The following is an 18,072-nucleotide window of genomic DNA, read 5'->3' as shown; positions in this document are numbered from 1 at the left end:
TCCAGGTACTGTTAAAGAACATAAACACCAATAGCCTTATACTATTTTTTGATACAACTTCCAGGTACTAGCTGGAGGTCTCCTGCTATTACAACTGATCTCCAGCCGATAGAGGTCAGTTCACCTGGAGAAAACGGCCGCTTGGACAATTGGACTCTATGGCATTGAAGTCCCACCCCTCCCCAAACCCTGCCCTCCTCAGGCTCCACCCCCAAGATCTCTGTATTTCTCAACCCAGAGCTGGCAACCCTAGACACAGAGCACAGAGGAATCAAACTGCAGGTCCCAGTTGGTCATGTGAGAATGCCCAAAGTATTTGCAATCCAATTTAGAAAACATGGAAGCCAGGCAAGCAAAGTGGACAAGGCTGGAATGCCCGAGAGACATGCTGTGCAAGATCAAGAGGCATCTAAGGAAAAACACATCTTTTGTAAGCCTCAGGGCAGTTGCATGTTGGTCTTCAGTTAAAGAGCAAGACTTGTCCAGGATCAACCTTCAAGAGAAGGGCAAGGTTTGAGTCCAGCAGCATCTTAAAGACCGGCAGCAAGATTTCCAGGGCCCCCTTCATCAGATATCACAGTGGAGGGAGCTTGGACTCTTGACAGCTTTAAGATGCTGCTGGACTTGAACCTTATCCTTCTTTTGAAAGTCGATCCCGGACTCAGTTCAGCAATTAAGATGTCACATGAACACACATGAAGCTGCCGTATACTGAATCAGACCCTTGGTCCATCGAAATCAGTATTGTCTACTCAGACTGGCAGTGGCTCTCCAGGGTCTCCCTCTGAAAGGCCTACTTTCTTAGTCCCTTTAACTGGAGATGTCGGGGATTGAACCTGGGACCTTCTGCATGCCAAGCAGAGGCTCTGCCATTGAGCCGCAGCCACTCCCCAAGATGTCTTAAGTAGGCAGGATCCAGTTAAGTAGGCAGGATCCAGATGTCTTAAGTAGGCAGGATCCAGGTCACATAGACCTGTTGTTCAAAATTTAGAAACATGTTGCTTTAAGGCCACATTGTGTACCAACGCTGTTTTCCTTTGGGGCTTCCTGACAATTTCAAAACTTTGAGAACCTATTTCAACAAAGTTATTCATTTGACCAAAACTCCCCAAAGAGAATGGTCAGCCTCATTACCCGGGTAATCCTCAGCCTCTCTGACTCACCAGTGTTTCTCTTTCTCCCTCCGGCATCAACACTCTCATGACTTCAAAAGATCTTATTAATGGTTCAGCTTGATTCCACAGGGTGGTGGGATCTTGCTGCAAATGGGAATGTTCCTGAGATTCAAAAGAATTATTTGTATACCGAGGCTGTTTCCAAAGGTCTTTTCTTGATCCATGGCTTAAAAACACAACAACATGGAAAACACACCAATAAAAGAATCCACAGAAATAGCATATAATCCAATATCGTAAAAAGGCACGGAGATGGTTTTAGAACTTCCAAAAATATTGATCACCAGATGTCTTCTGAAATTAGACTGCCATGCATTTTCTACAGAAAACTAGTGACGATGGGGCTGTGCATATCCATCAGCAGGCAGTACATTCTAGAGCACAGGAATTGTAACAGAGCTCAGAACCATACTGAGGACATGAGAACCATCCAGATGAAGGGAAGAGCTAGACAGATTTGCTGAGAGGATCTCAGCTGATGCAAGAGCTCATACAGGAAGTGGTAAACATAAGAACATAAGAAAGGCCATGCTGGATCAGACCAAGGTCCATCAAGTCCAGCAGTCCGTTCACGTGACAGCCAACCCAGTGCCTCTAGGAAGCCCACAAACAAGATGACTGCAGCAGCACCATCCTGCCTGTGTTCCACCGCACCCAATATAATAGGCAGGCTCCTCTGATCCTGGAGAGATCCATGCAGCATGACTAGTAGCCATTTTTACCAGTAGCTATGAATACCCTTCTCCTTTATGAACATGCCTACTCCCCTCTTAAAGCCTTCCAAGTTGGCAGCCATCACCACATCCTGTGGCAGAGAGTTCCACAATTTAACGATGAGTTGTGTGAAGAAATACTTCCTTTTATCTGTTTTGAATCTCTTACCCTCCAGCTTCAGCAGATGACCCCGCGTTCTAGTATTATGAGAGAGGGACAAAAGCTTCTCCCTCCCTCTCCATACCATGCATGATTTTATAGACCTCTATCATGTCTCCCCTTAACCGCTTTCTTTCCAAACTAAACAGACATGTATCAGATCTATCTATTTATTTATTTCTATTTGTATCCCACCCTCTATCCCAGCCCAGGGATAGTTAAATACACTTTGTAGAATTGCAGCATTCACAAAAGCAAACATTCCCACCCACCCCTCCTGCTGTAGCTCTGTACCTATTAAAGTAGCACCCCCCAGATGTCAGTGAGGTTGGATCTAGGGATGCCAAGCTTCCCGCTATAGCAGGAGACCTCTTGGCATCCAGATGCTTTGCCCACCGGAGTCTCAGGCACTGGCAGGAGGAAATGGGTGGGAATGGCAGGACAGCCCGCCCATCAGCTGGCCGGCGGGAGCACGCTGGGAGAGGGCCCGGCAGGCGAATTACTGTATTGACCCGAGTATAAGCTGAGGTGAGTTTTTTAAGCCAAAAATCATGGCTAAAAAACTCGGCTTATACTCGGGTATATACGGTATATCTATCTATGACTATTTAATCTATATCCTAAATCCTAAACTAATACCCACTGCGTCTGCGCAGTACAAAAGTTAACATTGATAACACACTGATAAATGTAAGAAAACAAGAAAGAGTCTCTCCACGGTATTGTATATACCACCAATTAACAGCAAAAGTGGTGTTGGAGACTGAAAAGTTCGCTTGTATTGAAGGTAAGTCAATTCAAAGCTTGTTTGGAGTTCTTCAAATCTCCCGAAGAGAGAAGTTGATATTGACAAGGACGCAAAAAGCGGAGCCCAACCTGGACGTCACCTCTAGATCAGTGTGCGTTTCGCCAACTTCATCAGCTTGTTGGTCTCCTCCAAAAAATACATTTTTGTTGGCGTATTGCCTCAATATTATGTAATTATCTCATGTGAAATCACCTCACAGAATCAACGGATGCTGGACCATCAAGGGTTCCTTTCATTGGATTCTATGACATTGAAGTCCCTCCCCTCCAAACCCCACCCTCCTCAGGCTCCACCCCAAAAACCTCCCGCCGGTTGCCAAGAGGGACCTGGCAACCCTACTTGTCCCCCTTCAGAGCCTGAGGTTAAGAGACAGTGTAAAGTCCTTCACTTCCAACAAAAACTTCCCACCAGTGGTGAAGGGGGACCTGGCAACCCTAAGGACATTCCTGGGGCATTCCGAAGGGTGGGGCTGACTTTAGCCAGCTCCCTAATCCCTTTGGGCCTGGGACGTCCCTTTTTGTGGGCACCAAGTTACGCCTGCCAAAAGGCAGGCATAGTCCCGTGGAACTCGATGGAGAGTTTCATGGGGTTTTCTTGAGAAAGGCATTTTCTGCTTGCTGCCCTTGGAAGCAAGCCGCTCAGGATGTGGAGATTCTGCACCATCCCCAGTCGCTTCTCAGCTACCCCCCTCTTAGGATTGCACTCTAAATGTCCGAGAAAGCCTCGGCAACCTCTGTCTTCTGCTATGAAGAATTATTGGATTACAGCTGATATTCCCTAAACCAGAGAAAGGCCAGTGGGAGAGAGAATTGCCCATAAGAGCACAGCTGGGACTGTGGCTTAACCCAGCTTGCTGTAGTATCCTGGTCTGTTGGATGCTTTCTTTGACACAAATCATTTCGTAGGCTCATCCACACCAATTCCCTGCCACAGCGAGGCATGAAACTCTGACCTGTCTCATATCCGAGTCGGAATGATTGGCATCAAAGTGTATGCAACTTGACCCGGAGTGAATATTCTCGCTTCTTTGAAGTAACACCTGCAATGTGTTTACGAAAACCAACTTTCTCTTTCCTCCTCCAAAACCCTAAATACTGTGGACAAAATGACAGGCGGTGGGAGCAAGAGGTACTGTGCAGGGAAGCAAGGAAATGCATTTGTTATGCAAATTCCCTTTTCTTCTTTTCCCACTTGCTCGGTTGTGTTAAGCCTTCTCAGATGCAATAATGCCAATAATAAATAGGGTTGCCAACCTCCAGGTACTAGGCTGGAGATCTCCTGCTCTTACAACTGATCTCCAGCTAGGGTTGCCAACCTCCAGATACTAGCAGGAGCTCTCCCGTTATTACAACTGATCTCCAGCCAATAGAGATCAATTCCCCTGGAGAAAAGGCCACTTTGGCAATTGGACTCTATGGTGTTGAAGTCCTTCCCCCCGCAAACCCCGCCCTCCTCAGGATCCGCCCCAAAAAACTCCTGCTGGTGGTGAAGAGAGACCTGGCAACCCTATCAATTAAGGTAAATAATAAAGGCAAATATCTTGCAAGCCCATGATTATCAACCAACCAGGCTACCTCCTACCTTTGTGTGTGTGTGTGTGTGTGTGTGTGTGTGTGTGTACAGTGCCATCAAGTTGCAGCCGATGTATGACAACCAATTAGGGTTTTCATGGCAAGAGACTAACAGAGGTGGTTTGCCAGTGCCTCCCTCTGCACAGCAACCCTGATATTCCTTGGTAGTCTCCCATCCAAATACTAACCAGGGCCAACCCTGCTTAGCTTCTGAGATATGATGAGATCAGGCTAGCCTGAGCCATCCAGGTCAGGGCACTGCCTATCTGTAATGTTACAAATAATGGTTCCAGCATCTTCATTATCTTTCTCCCACTTCTTCCTGCCTGCTCACCACTGCTTTTCCCCAAAAGAGGTGTCTCATCAAAATATGTTGATCAGAAAGTTGCAGAAGGACTTCTGAGCAGGTTATAAAATGACGAAGACGTGGAGCCAACTAGGGCTGTTGAAAAAAAAAATCGGTATAGTTCGGATTCGATAGGGAAAAGGGGGGAACCCATATCTCTGGACCCCCTGATCCCATCTTTACAAAACTTGGGGGTTCTTGCAAGAAGCCTCATCTGAAGCTACGCTGAATGTTTGGGGGCTGCACCCCCAAAAATGCGCCCCCTGCAGCCACGGAATGGCTTGAATGTGTGCTGTAAATGGAATAAAAATGCACATTAAGGGGGGACCCCTTTCGGGCCCCATATCTCGAGACCCCCTGACCCAATCTTTACAAAACTTGGGGGTTCTTGCAAGAAGGCTCATCTGAAGCCACCCTGAAAGTTTGAGACCTCTACCCCAAAAAATGCACCCCCTGCAGCCACGGAATGGCTCGAATGTGTGCTGTAAATGGAATAAAAATGCACATTAAGGGGGGACCCCTTTCAGGCCCCATATCTCGGGACCTCCTGACCTAATCTTTACAAAACTTGGGGGTTCTTGCAAGAAGCCTCATCTGAAGCTATGCTGAAAGTTTGGGGCTGTACCCCCAAAAATGCGCCCCCTGCAGCCACGGAAAGGAGCAAATGTGCACACGCACCCCCCCACAGGGATTTCTCTCTCACACAAACAGATACTCTCTTTCTCTCCCCGGGCCACGCAGCAGCTGGGCTCACGTGCTCAATCATGACTGATGGGCCAGAAGAAGACCCTGCTTGGCCACCGATTGGCAGCGGGAGAATGCTGCTTACTGTCATGGGCCCTGCCTTGGGAGCTGAGGACTCGGAGGACTCTGAAGCTGAAGTGGAGGAACAGGTTGCCTCTGGGCCTCCAGTACCTTCATTGCAGTCAGTAGCACAGGAGCCTGAAACAACTCAGCAGGAACCACATCTAGGCAGAGAGATGGAACAAGGGCAGACAGACGCTACTCTTCCCCCAACCCCTGCAGCAGAAGCTGAGAATGGCAGCCCTCCAAGCTCACCTGAACCTGATAGGCATATCAGGACTCGGCAGCGTGTGATTTTGCAGGGTAAAAGGAGAAGTGCTCGCTTGGAGAGGCTAAGCAGACAGAGAACTGGTGCTGAGTCGTTTCAGGATGAAGCCTAGCTTGGAAGTGCACTGACTGATAAAGGCAGTGCAGGCATGCTTTCACTTTGCGGAAGCAACTGTACAATTTCTCTGTGTTCCTGCAACTGCTCATGATTGATCTTCCCGGCCGTGGACTCCTGCCTGCTTTGACGACGCCTCTGATTTCTGACCTTGGTAGATAGCATAATCTTTGTTGCCTGCTCCGAAAGGGACTAGATACCCCCCCGCATGTTTGAGGACTGCGGGCACCGCCCAGCCCTTGACCTACGCCGGCACACTTACTAACTGACGGTTATGCTGCTGTGCCGAACCCCGAATTTGCCGAATTTATTCACCGAACACCCTGAACTCACCGAATTCAGCTCCCCGTTTTCCAGCCTTTTTTGAGTTCGGTTCCATCCGAACTAAAAACCGCTGAATCGACAGCCCTAGAGCCAACCCCTTCAGAAATGACACTGCAATGATTTTGTGCTTCTCCGTCAGTCCTGTAAGTGCTCACTGTCTCTATTAATCTAGAGATTTTCTGCCATATGTCCCTGGTGAGTCACTAACTCTTTCTTGCCTGTTGAAGAGATTTAAGGGATGGCTTTTTGGAAAATGTTATGAGTTGCTACGATGCCCTTTCCTCCGGTCTCAGTATCCTCTCTTTGGGTCACTGGGAGCTGATCTGTGATGCAGTTATGAAGCTTGGCCGTGGTACTCCTGAGCCCACCATTATCAACAGAGGAAGCCCATTTTAATTGCCTCCCCTCAGCACTACTGGAAGGGAGATATTTGCATGTTCCCTACTCTCAACATGTGTGTTCCTGCCAACTGAACACAGTTGAAACAATGGAACATGTGTTATTATATTGTCCATTTTATAAGGACATCCACATATCTCACCCCGACTCTATCCAAGTTCCCAGAAAGGTCTGAAAAATTCTACACATATCTCCTCCTTGAAGACCGCTCCAATGAGACCACCTGTAAAGTGGCCAAATTCTGCGCTGAGGCATTGTCCACAAGGAAGCGGATATTCCAAACTTTTAAAATAACCTTTATGTATAATTAAATGCAGCACAATAAGGCTATGAATTTTAATCTCTGTATATTAATTTTACATTTGCATGTAAACTGTGCTGTTAAATTGTCGCTGATTGATCTCTTGGTCGTCATAAATGTTGCTGGTTGATTGATAAACAGAGGAAGCCAAGTAGCCCCCATCTCCTTAGGGAGCCAGGGCCTTCTGGCTAATGGCCCCAAACACCAGCCCATGGCACATTTCTGTAGAGATTTCCCAAAGCTCAAAGGAATCCCACGAGTTCTTTACTTTGACCTTGACCCGTTCCTCTGACTGGAATTATGCTGCTTGGAACCTCTAAGAAACTATATGAGGACGGTTGTGTCTTATAGGTCCCACGGTGGCATGAAAATGGGCAGCCCCATCCTAAGAGTCTTCCCCAATGGTGGTGGTACACTACTGGTGGTGGCACACCGCTGCAGCACCAGTCGTGCTAGTCAGCACCCTAAGACCTTTTGAACTGGGGCATAGAATGGGTCTATGCAAAACAGTGGACCAGAGAGCACTGGATTTCACATGATGCAGCAGATGATGAAACGGGTCAGTGCCTTTCGGTTGACTATGCTCTTAGAATTGACCCCTTCCTGAGAAGTGGTATGTTATCTTATTCAGTTAGTCACCTACTAAGCAGGACTCAACTACTTTACACACTTAAAAAAGTAAGTCTTTTTATTGATGTGCTCCAGTGAAATTATGTGTATATATGTGTATATGCAAGTATTACAAGTCTTAAAATTCAGTAACAGTGTATACAGTAAAACAAGCAAGTTCTTCATACTATTCAGTTTTAAAATCCAATACTTAAAATATAACAGTTAAAGAAGTCTGATTTAGTAGCTAATTCACACTCTAGAATAATATATAAATAAAGTCATACATACCAAGACCATCTTCTGAGACCCTCAGTCCAAAGACTTAGAGAGGTCTGAAGTCCTAGCCCTTTCCCTGCCCATATTTATACTGTTTTGATCACCTTGAAAAGGGGCTGTCTTGGCAAAGTTATGTAAGCTGGAGCAGGGGGCTTTCCACCGCACATGCTCTGTTGCTCCACTACAGACTACCATATAAGGACTTCCACTTCCAGGAGGCTAAGCATACTATTTCATAAACAGTCAGTTTTGAGTTTTGTTATATTCTATATAACTATTTTTACAATCATTCTCATCTCCAGAAAAAAATATTAAGATTGAACCTATTCATTAATTACTATCATGTCTTCATGTTAAAATCTTAAAATACAATATATTGTTTACATTACATCATTACATCTTAGTCAGCATAAAACACCCGGAGTACAGAGTGTGGAGAGCATTTGTGTACTTGAAGTCATTGAAAAGGCAGGAAGTGCTGCGAACACTCTGCTCTGTTGTCTTTAAAAAAGCAGGAAGTGCTGAGAGCACGTTGCTCTGTAGCCATTGAAAAGGCTGGGAAAGGTCATTGAAAAAGGCAGAAAGTGCTGAGAGCAAATCTGCACTAACACTGAAATCTTTGATAGAGTAATTCAGAAACATAAGCCTCTGGCCAAGAATATCCAGGCTCTCTTTCCCTTTAAAAGGAAACTTAAGCCTCTGCTGTGTAGTTTGTAGTTTGTATGTGTAGTTTGGTTTTACATTGAATACTTCTGCATATGTACAATACTAATACCACAGTTCATATGTTCTAATATGTCAAAGCCTGCTCCATTTCAAATGGTTGATAGCGTATTACAGGATTTTGTTCAGCAGATCTTGCCATAGAGTCCAATGGCCAAAGCGGCCATTTTCTCCAGGTAAACTGATCTCTATCGGCTGGAGATGAACACCTGAACACCTGAGGCTGCCTTATACTGAATCAGACCCTTGGTCCATCCAAGTCAGTATTGTCTACTCAGACCGGCAGCGGCTCTCCAGGGTCTCAGGCTGAGGTCTTTCACATCACCTACTTGCCTAGTCCCTTTAACTGGAGGTGCCGGGGATTGAACCTGGGACCTTCTGCATGCCAAGCAGATGCTCTACCACTGAGCCACGCCCCCTCCCCAGAGATCAGTTGCAATAGCAGGAGATCTCCAGCTAGTGACTGGAAATTGGCAACCCTAGTTTTTGGCAGTCTGAACTCAAGTGTTTTTGCTTGGGGAAGTAAGTCTCAGGAGGATTTCAAATGTTAGAACACATTGCAGACTATGCCAAAAGTATCTCAGGGCTACTTGATAAATATAGAGTCAGTGCAATATAGAGGTTAGAGAGCTGGACTAGCAATGAACTGGACTTTGAAGAGGCGACATAAAAATAGCCTAAATAAAAAAATGAGGAGATTCAAGTACAAATTCCCAACCAAGAAGCTCCCTGGATAGGGTTGCCAACCTCCAGGTCCTAGCTGGAGATCTCCCGCTATTACAACTGATCTCCAGCCACTATTACAACTGATTTTTACCTGGAGAAAATGGCTGCTTTGGCAATTGGACTCTCTGGCTTTGAAATCCCTCCCCTCCCCAAACCCTGCCTTCCTCAGGCCCCAGCCCCAAAAATCTCCACATATTTCCCAACCTGGAGCTGGCAACGCTACTCCCAGATGATCTTTGGTGAATCATTCCCTCTCAACCTAGCTGACTTTACAGTATAAATGGGGAAAGGAAAAACAATGTACACCCCCCCCATGGGATAGAACTAAATAGAAAGGCTTTAAACAGTATACTATATATAAAGAAAAGGAGCACTAAGCTATGCACAAAAGTGTTTGATTAGAATATTGGTTGCAGTTTTGAAGACGTTACAAAGAATTACTTCTGTTCTCCATGAGCAGAAGAAATACACGTTCATTTCTCCTTTTAATTTTACTGGCTTCATGGAAATATGACTCCGTTTACATCTGATTTATACCACTCTAAGATATGAAGCTAGCCCATGCTCTGTCTTGGCACACCGTTTAAGGAGACAAGTGAAATTTTGTTTACCGTCTCTTGTCAAATACAATAAGCATTTAGTGGAAAACTGAAAGTTAAAAGACTTCACAAATGTCATAGTCTTAAGTAACTGAAACAATAACTCGGCACTCTGTAACTTTTATTTCTGAACATACTTATATTCAAGATTATAAAGCTCTGGAACATTACTCTTGGCTTGACAGAGAAATCCAGGTGTGCCCAGATGCTAACACGAATTTCTTGCACAAACAGGGGCTGCCATTAGCATATGAAGCGACTGCATCAAACCACTTAAACTATTTAAAACCACATTAATTGAGGCTAGTGTTGCCAGGTCCCTCTTCGCCATAAGGGTTTTTTGGGGGGGCGGTGGAGCCTGAGGAGGGTGGGGTTTGAGGAGCGGAGGGACTTCAACGCCATGAAGTCCAATTGCCAAAGTGGCCATTTTCTCCAGGGGAACTGAACTCTATCACCTGGAGAGCAGGTGTACTGGCAGGAGATCTCCAGCTAGTACTGTAATGCCTGGAATTATTATTATTATTTGATAATATGCTTTTGTGTTCAGTCTGCATACTTGCTTTTATGGAAATGCTAGGCCTAAAGTATAAGAGCTGGTTTGAAACACTATGCATTTATGTACACACACACACATGAGGGATTTGGGAAGGTGGCACCCAGGAGCCATGAGTCAGTAAATCAGGCTGTCTGTGTCTGGTACAGCCTTCCACTAAGACACGGCCCAGAATTACCTACGGCCTAAAGAATGTTAAGTTTCGGTTCCCTGTCCCAGATCATGTAACCAACTAAGTGCCCGCCTCAACCCCCACTGATAGGCCTATGCTAATCCAAAGGTGTCCATTATTGGGTCTTTGTATGTCTATATTCTGTATTGCGTGTATTGTACCACCCCTGACCAGAGGTTATAAATGTCGTGGCAATCTTTTGTTTGAGTGTGAAGACTGTCCTGTGCATTTGGGCAGTTTTATCCGGTATGTATATTAGGCCTAATAAACAACTGCTTTGAACTATCAACCTCTTCCTGTTTTATGGTAATTGGGACTTAACACCATAATTCAGGGACAACAGTATCTTGAGGTTGGCAACCCTAATTGAGGCTCAGGCATATCTCAGGTTAAAAAAGGAACCACCAAAGCTAAAAGGATGGCCATGGCACCCTGTGCCCTGTTTTCTAGCCCTCCAGGGCAGCTGGTGGGCCACTGTGTGAAACAGAATGTTTGACTACATGGACCACTGATCTGACCCAGTAGGTAGGGTTTCCATTTACTAGTGAATGGCAGGCAGTTGCCCGCCAATTAACAGGCCTGCCCACTGGTCCTCAGCTGGCCAGTGGGGGGAATCAGGACAATTAAAGAGGGGGCAATCCATTGTCTCACACACATGTAGGGCTGCCAACCTTCAGGTACTAGCTGGAGATCTCCTGCTAAGTCAACTGATCTCCAGCTGATAGAGATCAGTTTACCTGGAGAAAATGGCTGCTTTGACAATTGGACTCTATTGAAGTCCTTCCTGTCCCCAAATCCCACCCTCCTCAGGCTCCACCCCAAAAATCTCCAGGCATTTCCCAACCTGGAGCTGTCAGCCCAACGCACACGGCAGCACGCAGTGTAATAATGTCTCTTCTGGGTTTACCCTGGGATGCTCTAGCATGCCCCTCAACAAACTCAATGGAAACCATAGAGTTTTTGGAGGAATGTGCTAGAGCGTCCATGGTAAACTCCAAAGGGACAATATCACATGCACAAATCGCTCCCCACCCTACAAGGAAGCTCCCGACTGTGGTGAGGCCCTGGCAACCCTACCAGCAGGGCCCTTCTTACATCCTATAGAACCATGGTACACATCTTCATTTGAATGGATGGCGTCAACAACTGTGTTTGGATCTGTTCCTTTCAGATACATGGGAAGGCATGGTACCTGGAAGATCTTATATACCCATTGGAGCTTTGTATGAATTCTGAGTTATACATCATTTCCTTGATTTTTGTGTGTGTACAAATGCTTTCCCGATAAGCTGAGCTTATTTCTTCTTCTTTTTTAAAGACTGTCTCTCCTGAGGAAGAGCGGTATACAATAACTGCACAATTAGGCTCTAATATGCAGGTCCCAATCAAGGCAATGATTGCACAAGTAATCAAGTAATAAACAGAAGTAATCAAGCTTTTTACTTGCTCAGCAAAATACGAAGTGATGCCCTATGTAAAATTAAGATACATTTAGTGATACGTTTATTCCTTTGGTGTATGTGCAGCATATTTATCGCACACGCTGAAGAATTTGAGCTTTCCTATTCCCCCCCCATTTTAAAAGTAATGTTTCTGTTCCCTCTAATATTTCATGGATGAAAACAAGGACATCTTTCCAACACTCAATTCTCATCCTAAGCCTCACCACCAGTGCCATGCCTCTTTCCCACCCCAGACATTGCTGAAGGCTGTGCTTTCACTTACAGGGCAATCATCAGATCTCGAAAGCTAAGCAGGGTCGGCCCTGGTTAGTATTTGGATGGGAGACCACCAAAGAAATACAGGGTTGCAATGCAGAGACAGGCAGTGGCAAACCACCTCTGAATGTCTCTTACCTTGAAAACCCCACAGGGGCTCCATAAAGTCAGCTGTGAGTTGTTTTTTGGGAAGAGATTTGGGTAGATGTATCGTGTTTTTGGCTCACACACATGAAAAAGCACATGCACAATACTATAGCACCATTCAGCGCCCCTTCACACATTCTTTCTAGTGAGGTATGCTTTTAACAGGCATGGACCAATATGCCCATTTTTGTACGCTATCAATGCAAATAGTTGCAATCTACCCATTCTATTAATAATATTAACAGCTCTTTCCCAGGAGGGACAGTCTCTTAAAAAATATATAAGCTAAACTTATCAGGAAAGTATTTGTAGGAAAAAAATCAAGGAAACAATGTATTATGCAGAACCCATAGGGTATCATAGGATCTTTGATACCAATGGGTATCAAAGATCTTCCAGGTACCATGACTTCACATTCATTTCAGTGGGGAAGGAAATGAACCTAAGGACGCCTGGACCTGTACATTTTTGATGCTTTTAGAGGTAGCTTGTTGTTGTTGTAGTAGTAGTAGTAGGTTTATTGTACACAGCCATAGGCCTTTACAATCTAAAACATTATTACAACAAGTTAAAAATGATACAACTAACAAGATCCAGGAAATGATAAGATTCTCAAATTGCACCCAACATTCCATTTCACATTAAAACAATATATATAAAACAGGGAAGACAAAATTCAGCTCTTCACTTAATGGCTTTCTTTGCCCTAATTTTCCTGGCCGCCAAAGCGAAAAGCACCATTTTCCAGGTAGCTTATAGGTGTATGCACATCCAAAATTATCATTTTAATTCCATATAGGAAATTCAGGAAGGGCACAATTATTGTTTTCATAATATATCAGGAGTGCTGTCATATTGGGAAGTATTTCAATAAATAGCAGAACAGTGCTCCCAAGTAAAAATGATAACTATTCTCTTTTCAGAGAACAAATTTTGAGGGGGCCCCCCACAACCTGCCTGAAGCAACAGGAGCAGTGAGGGAGGGAGAAGAAGCCCGAGATGACCCTCAGATGGCCTTCAGAACTTTGGCCCTTTAAACTTTAAGGGGACATTTTCCCCTGTGGGTGGTAGACCTGGCCCTGGGGTTGCCAGGTCCTTCTTCGCCACTAGTGGGAAGTTTTTGGGGTGGAGCCTGAGGAGGGCGGGGTCTGGGGAGGAGAGGGACTTCAATGCCATAGAGTCCCATTGCCAAAGCGGCCATTTTCTCCAGATGAACTGACCTCTATCAGTTGTAATAGCAGGAGATCTCCAGCTAGTACCTGGAGGTTGGCAATCCTACCTGGCTCCCAAGACCCAGACTTCCCATGGTTTCTAGAGATTAAATCTCTATCAGCCTAAACCTTTCCAAGCATTTTGCTAAACCATGGACAGAAAAGGAGAACGCACGTATGTTGGGTTGCAAGCTTGGTTTGTTTGTTTGTTTTTTAAAAACTGGCCTTGTTCCCAGACCCATTAAGCAGCCTGTTACGGAAATCATTAAGCTTCTTGTCATGCCGGGACAAGCTTCGCTGGTGTCATTTCTGTGTGACAGGCTGCTGTCAATGGCCCAGGGGCTGGGTTGGAAAAAGTTGGCAACACAGATATTACACAGAGACCCTTCTTTTAAAAAGAACATATTATGCAAAAAGGATTGTTTAACAATGAATCAGGGCGGCGTTGATATCATTTTCTCACTAAGTGGCTGGCAGGTGTTTGAGAGGGTATCAGGCCTCATATCCTGCATAAAACATCCAGCAGGGAACAATCTAATTTTAAAAAGCTGCCCAGATCTTTTATGTGATGCTGTCAGCTGTGTAACTCTGCAGGGCCAGTGGAATTTAGAGGGGAGGAAAGGTATGTCTTCCAGCTATGGAACCAGGCCATAAATAGGCTAGCCAGCCTCCAGGTGGTGGCTGGAGATCTCCTGCTATTACAACTGATCTCCAGTCGATAGAGATCAGATCACCTGGAAAAAATGGCTGCTTTGGCAATAGGACTCTATGGCATTGAAGTCCCTTCCCTCTCCAAACCCCACCCTCCTAGGCTCCACCCCAAAAATCTCCAACTATTTCCCAACCTGGAGCTGGCAACCCTAGCCATAAATGCCATTAATCTAAATCTGCCATATTTCCATAGAGATCCATTCTGTGTACATTCCTGTGCAAGAAGAAACCGGGTGGGGGGGAAAGTCATCCTAGTATAAGGACACCCTGACCTAGATGGCCCAGGCTAGTTTGATCTCGTCAGATCTTGGAAGCTAAGTAGGGTCAGCCCTGGTTAGTATTTGGATGGGAGACCACCAAGGAATACCAGGGTTGCTGTGCAGAGGAAGGCACTGGCAAACCACCTCTGTTAGTCTCTTGCCATGAAAACCCCAAAAAGGGGTCATCATAAGTCGGCTGCGACTTGAAGGCACTTTAGACACACACAGTACAAGGACATTAAAAAACCCTTCTATGCTGTTTTTATAGTTTTGACTTGTTATGGATTAGACCTGTTAATATACATTCACCTACAGTTCAATGGATTTTATATAGTGACTCTGTTATTTTCTCCTCTTCCCTGCATGCTTCTAGATGTCATGAAAATGCACATTACATTTCCAGCTGCATTAATGTGTGCTTAGAGTTTCATTAGATTTCCTGCGTAGCTCACCATATGGTGAACTAGCATCTGGAAACGAACCTTATGCCAATATGGGCTGGTTAATAAAGACGTGGTGCTTGGTGTAAGGGTAAACTACTTATGACAGGGGCAGAGCCTGTGGGCCTTTAAACGTAGGTCTGCCCCATAACACACAGAGCGGCATAGGTGGGTGGGTATCACAGTTTGAAATGCAAAGTGGGAGCTCTGGGAAAAGGTGCTTGAACAGACAGAGAGGCCTAAATGGTAAAGCAAGAGAGTCACAACAGAAGTGCGTGTTCAACAAGTAACACGGGAGTCTGATGCCTAGGAGGGTGGATCTATGAGGCCAATGAAGTAAATATAAAGGGTATTCCCGCACAAGCTACCATCACCAAGCCAAAAAAAAAAAAATTACCAAAGAGAATTTTATTCCAAAAAGGTAACATCAATGGGCCCTGATTAGGGTTGCCAACCGTGGAAGAAAAAAGGAGGGGAATAAAACCCAACCTAAAAACAAAAGCTGGGTACCCAAGGTTGGGTGAAAGGAAAATATATATAAGTCTATGTACAAATACTAAAAGTATAATTTATTAGAAGCGCCATATAAAAGTTAAAATTATTTAAAAGCATTAAAATAGCACAATGGCATTTCCTGAGGTTGATAACTATAACCACATACCAAACGCTTTTCGGCCTATGGGGCCTTCATCAGTGGTTAATTAAAACCCTTTGTAAACCTGCACACATTTACAGAAATACATTAATGAATACAAATACAAACAGTTCAAACCCAACCAGGCATGTGCATATGTTGTAAATTCTATTCTCAATTACTCGAACATCTGGTATAATAGATTCTTGTTGTAATACTGGTTAGTATAAGTCTCTCAAATACTATGTGTGCAGGTATCAACCTAGTAAAGCAGATTGACTGATGAAGAACAAATATTTGAAAATTTGAAACGGCCGTATCCTCATTGTGAACTTGGCTTCCTTTATACAAGACTACATGAAACGTTTTGATGATGTGTAAACCTCACCAGAGACTTTTTAAGAATCTCTTATGAATATGGTGTATTTTGTCATTATATTGTAGGTATCACATGCTGTTGTGTTTGTTGTATATTGTGTATTGTTACACAATTAAGTTAAGTAGCATATATACCGTAAATCTATTTTTGCACTTGATGTACTTCTCGCTCCTGTACTGATTTCCTAATCTACTTGATACTAGTACAGTGGTGTCAATTTTTCTCCCAACCTCCAGGGACTAGCTGGAGATCTGCTATTTCAACTGGTCTCCAGCCGATAGAGATCAATTCACCTGGAGAAAAATGTGTTTGGCAATTGAACTCTATGGCATTGAAGTCCCTCCCCTCCCTAAACCCCACCCTCCTCAGGCTTCACCCCCAAAATATCCAGGTATTTCCCAACCAGGAGCTGGCAGCCCTACCCCTGACTGGGACAGCCCAGGCCACCCCCATCTCATCAGATCTTGGAAGCTAAGCAGGGTCAGCCCTGGTTAGTACTTGGATGGAGACCACCAAGAAAGTTTAAGGTTGCTACGCAGAGGCAGGCAATGGCAAACCACCTCTGTTATTTAGGGCTGTTGACATTTTTTTTTGTAAAATTCGGATTCGGCAAAATTCAGCCCGTTTTTATTCAGGAAATGCCGAAGTCCGAACTCCCCCACTTCAGGTCCGTGCAATTCGGCATGAGGTCCGGAGTTCGGGGAAAAATTCGGCCGAATAAAGCCATTAAAATCACAACCGCACCTTTCCGCGGCTCCCAAACTTTCAGCGTAGCTTCAAAGGACCCTTCTTGCAAAACCCCCCAAATTTTGTAAAGATTGGATCAGCGGGGGCTGAGATATGGGCCCCGAAAGGGGTCCCCACTCCTTAATGTGCATTTGCAATTAGCAGAGCTTGCTCCCACTCAAAGCTCCCAGCCCCGACAAACAGCTGAGCTGCGGGGAACAAGGGCGGGGCAGGTGCGAAGAAGTTTGCAAACCATGAAAAGCAACACAACCATGCAAACCATCACGTTTGCAACCATGCAAAGCAACACCTGATGCCTAGGAGTTTGCAAACCATGGAAAGGGACAGAAGAAGTTTGCAAACCATGCGAAGCATCACAACCATGCAAAGCAACACATTTGCAACCATGCAAAGCAACACCTGACGCCTGGGAGTTTGCAAACCATGGAAAGGGACAGAGGCATGCTAGCTAAGCATCAGGAGCAGGAGGGGGTGGAATTTCCCCTTTTGCATCGGACTCGGGACCAGGAAAATGCATTCTTTAAGTCACAATTTGAAAACAATTTTTGAGCAAGCATCAAAATAGACCTAACCGATCTTATGAATGAGGGAAAACCTGAGGACACACAACTGTAGCACACTGGATGAGCTCAGGATACCTCACCTCTGGCTGGCTCGTATGAAGAGCTGGGGATGCTGAATTTTCACTGAAGATTTGAGGCACAACCTTTTGCACTTCAGGAGGACATTGTCTTCATTGTTGCTTCAGACGTTTATTGGTTTAAATGGAACTTCTATAGAACTATTAGAATTTTTGTGTATGTATTTGTGTAGTGGTTGTGTATGTTGACTTTTCTTGTCTTGGTGTATTGCTAGATATTGTCCTGTTATGTTATATGGGAATACACTACAGGTTTAAGGTATTGATTTGGCACGTTTTTGACTGCTGTTTATTGTGTTGAACCTCTAGGTACTACCTGGAGATCCCCTGCTATTACAACTGATCTCCAGCCGATAGAGATCAGTTCACCTGGAGAAAAATGGCCGCTTTGGCAATTGGACTCTATGGCATTGAAGTCCCTCCCCTCCCCAAACCCTGCCCTCCCCAGGCTCCGCCCCCAAAACCTCCCGCCGGTGGCGAAGAGGGACCTGGCAACCCTAGAGCTGGCTTAAGGTTCAGAGGCCTGTCTGGTGAGGTGTGG

This window comes from Euleptes europaea, chromosome 5 (assembly GCF_029931775.1).
Source record: "Euleptes europaea isolate rEulEur1 chromosome 5, rEulEur1.hap1, whole genome shotgun sequence".
Lineage (NCBI taxonomy): Eukaryota > Metazoa > Chordata > Lepidosauria > Squamata > Sphaerodactylidae > Euleptes > Euleptes europaea.
The sequence above is the reverse complement of the archived record's forward strand: the minus strand, read 5'-3'. Positions refer to the sequence as shown.